We start from the raw sequence: 3,920 nt of genomic DNA, 5'->3' as shown, positions 1-3,920 counted from the left end.
TGTACTCTTGGAACTGGAATATATCCTTTTTTTGAGGGGAAACTGGGCCTATATCAGAAACCACTTCAACAAATATGTCTAGTTAATCAGAAGTTGAAAGCTATCAATTAATATTTGTTTTCTGGTGGTGAGAGGAGGAAAGAGCTCTGTATCTCACTGATTTACATGTTGGAGGGAAAGGATCTGACAGCCAAAGAGGTTGGTATAAATGTCTAAAGTAGACAACATTTTCCTAAATATTTGAATCAAACCTTGGTGCTGCGTGAAGTTGTAAAAATAAAATCCCCAAACAGTAGAGCATCTGTGAAGTCCTCACTTTAGACTCTTCTTTAGGCTCACATCTTTCTCTCTCTCGCTCTCTCTCTGTCTCTCTCTCTCTCCATCTCTCTCACCCCCTCGGCTGTAATTAACCCTACTGTGTAGCACCGCTGCTGCTCAGGCCATTGATTTTTCTGTGCTGGGAACAGGCCAGAATTACACCGGATGTCACCCTTAGTGTGGAATTAATACACAGGCCTCAGGGGACATTTATCCACACCTGAAGGCTGCTTAAAGCTGTTAGCTAATTGTTTGCAGAGTGATGCCTCAGCTGACTTGGAGGTGGGCCCATGTCTGTTTTAAGGGGAGGGGAGAAGTGAGGTTCAAAAAGGGTAATGCTATGGCAGTAATATCTTAAAATAAAACTGCATAAATGGAAGGAGTTCAAGTTCATGATAAAGCATTGGTATAGTCAGTGGTGTAGTGGTCCCTGGAGAAGTGGGTATACTTTTAATTTATTTAAGCAGCCTGTACAGCACAGGATAAAAGCCCTGTTTTGAGAAGTGGGTATACGAAATGCTGTCTGAAAAATAAGTGGGTATACTCCGTATACCTGCGTATACCCTGGACTACACCACTGGGTATAGTGGGCCTGACACTTGTGCTCTCGATGATCATTTCCAGTCCGTATCATTTCCATCTCACTGACATACACAGACTAGATATTAAGCCTGGCACCCTAGATACCCTATGAGTACTCATCTTAAAGAGTTACCTAGTATGCCCTGTTAACAGTCTTACCATGAATAATCAAAATCAAAAACCTAGGGCAATTCAAAGATAGATTTGGAGAAGTACAGTGATTAACTCTGGACAGTGGAACCAACACCATCAAGGATGGACTCTTTCAGTCACCTTGACTGGGTTCTGCTTTGTCACTTCTGCTTTGTACTCTGTCTCTCTGCTTCAGTCCCAGAGCACACTGGTCCCCATTGATCACTTTTGGGAGAGTACCATAGCACTGGGGTGATTGGGCGCTGAATGTGAATGCTGGGAGAAAATAATCAAGTAAGCAGGGATTGTATTGGGTCAAACCTGTTCAAGTCGCTCGCATGTTCGGGTGTGTGTACTACTATCCCTACAGCCTTTTAGCCCCTGGGTGCACAACCGTGATTTATTAGACGCAATGTATAATTTTAATGCTGAGCTATGGCTCTCAGACAGGGAGGTTCTGCTTTTGTGCCCCGTGCTATAAAACACGGAGACAGTTTAAATATGGATCTGCTGGGCTGAGACTGACCACACATTCATCTCTGCCTGGAGCTTTCACTGGTTGCCCCCCCCCCTCCCAACCCCCTCCACTCACTCTCTGCTGACCCATTGGGCCGGATCATACCGCTAATTGGCCAAACTCTACCAGTATCTGCCACGTACTTCACAGCCCAGCGTCCCAAAGTAAGTGTAAAACATGGTCACGGTTCACACCACTCCACTCGTTTGCGGCAACGGCACGCCCTGATCGACACCTTGTTTAAGACAGCTTTATATGTGTCACAAAAGTACACCATGAAGTGATTCATTCGCTGTCGTAAAAACATGCACTTTGAATTTGTATGAAAGCCCTTTCCTTAAAGTTTGGTGTGATCTGTCCCAACTTTCCAGAGTTATGAATTATTCCATCCAGTTATGAGCCACGGCTGCCTTTTCTCAGACATTTTTTCTGTCTCTACGAGTTCCTTCTCTGTCCCTTAATCTCTCAAGTCTACAGTCGCTAAGAATGACAGCCTGGAGAAAAAAACTCTGTCAACCGTGGCAGATATGGGACACGTCGGGCTGGAGAATATCTCTAAGCTCTGTGCTTCGGCTGGGATTAGCCTCGCGGTCGAGCTCCTGGATAACCCCACACTCAATGGAGCCCGCACACTCACCCTGTAAACTTCTCCACTCCGCTCACCTAATGGCACCCACTGCATTGGCTCAGGTGTGCTAACCGCTTGTTTTAGGGTTTAGCTGCCACCGCTTTCCCCAGAAGCTGAAGTTGTGTGTGTATGTGTGTGTGGAAGGGGAGGGGAGGGGAGGGGTGATGGGGCCGAGGGGGTCAGGGGAGAGGCTGTGTAGTGTGGGGGCTCTTCGTCTCAGCCTCCATGCCACACCTCAGTGACTCCAGGCTCCGGGATCAGCTGCAGCATCTAATGAAACGTCAGTGACATCATTGGATGGCTGTTAGTTAAAAGGTGTCTACAGCAAAAGCAGCACAGACAGGCGACTGTCCTCTGCAGAACCCTTCTGTTGGGATGTCATTGGCACCACAGCACTCAAATCAAGCTTTTGAAAGAGACACAAAAAGACACAAAGAGTACACAAAGTGACTACTACTGAGAGGCTTTGAGAGAGAGAACTTTCACCAAAATAAAAAAAATTAGATTATTTCACAAGAACAGTATATAGTGTACAGTTATTGTAAAGGGGGTTCAGGTCCTGGGCTCTGTTAAGCGCCTTGAGACAATTTAATGTTGTTGGCGCTTTATAAATACAATGGAACTGAATTGAAGAAACACATTTAAACAGCCTGTATGTTCAAGAAAAAAACCTTGTATGAGGACAGTGATTGTTCTTTTGATGTCTTTTGCTCAGTGCCATATACTGTGGCATGAATACCTCCTCTAATATAATTTCCTTGGGGCTAAAACACACTTTCATGTGAGACTGGACTCCATCCCACCAACTATATCTGACCAAGGTGTCCTCAGAAGTGAACAAAGAGCCTTCCCAGGAGAGCTTCCCCATTTAATCACACTCTATCTCCTCTGTGCTGTCTTCAGGGCATGCATATGGACACTACCCCTGATGTGAACACTAGAGTACTACATAGCTCTGATTTGGAACATAACCTCATACACGTGCAAGAAAAGGGAATGAACGGCCTGTAGGCACAGATGGCTTGTGGGACGGGCAGGAGTGGAATCTCACTGTACCTTCCTCACTCTTTCTGACTTCAAATAACGCTCTCCGATGTGCAGTCTGCATAGGGAATGTTTCATTTAAATTAACCATTTTCGTCCAAGGTAGGTGACCTAAGATGGGGTATTCTCGCAAGACATCTGGTGACCTTGGGAAAATTTCCACCATGTTTTTTCTTTTTTTTTTTTAAGGACATTAGACAGATCACTATTACCTCTATTCCCCAACCCTTTCATGCCTCTCCACTTCTGCAAAACAGTGTGAAAAGAAGCTCATATCCATGTGGTAGTGCTTAGCTCTATCTGCTAGGGTCCTGAGATCCACCTGATCTCGGTTCTCAATCACACGGCTCGGCTGAGTGCGCCTGTGCAGCTGACAGCCGCGCTCCCCGACAGTGACGTATAAGCACAATTAGCCCGGAGAGAGTTCAATTATGATAAACACCCTTCACACCTCTTAGGCCGGGATTGAGAGGCCCTCTTCCCCTGGCCCAGTGCACTTGATAAAGAGAGATCTCACTAGGGCGGGATTATACACCCCTCCGCGCTTCCGCTTCTCTCTCTCTCGCACGGTCCTACTGCCCCCACCCCACCCACCCCACCCACCCCTAGTAGATAGACGTTTGGCCATCTTGATCATTTACATGTGAGCAGCTAAGCAGAGCTCCTACCCACCATATCTCCATTTGGACCCCCTGGTCA

Source organism: Sprattus sprattus (assembly GCF_963457725.1).
Source record: "Sprattus sprattus genome assembly, chromosome: 2".
NCBI lineage: Eukaryota > Metazoa > Chordata > Actinopteri > Clupeiformes > Clupeidae > Sprattus > Sprattus sprattus.
The sequence above is the reverse complement of the archived record's forward strand: the minus strand, read 5'-3'. Positions refer to the sequence as shown.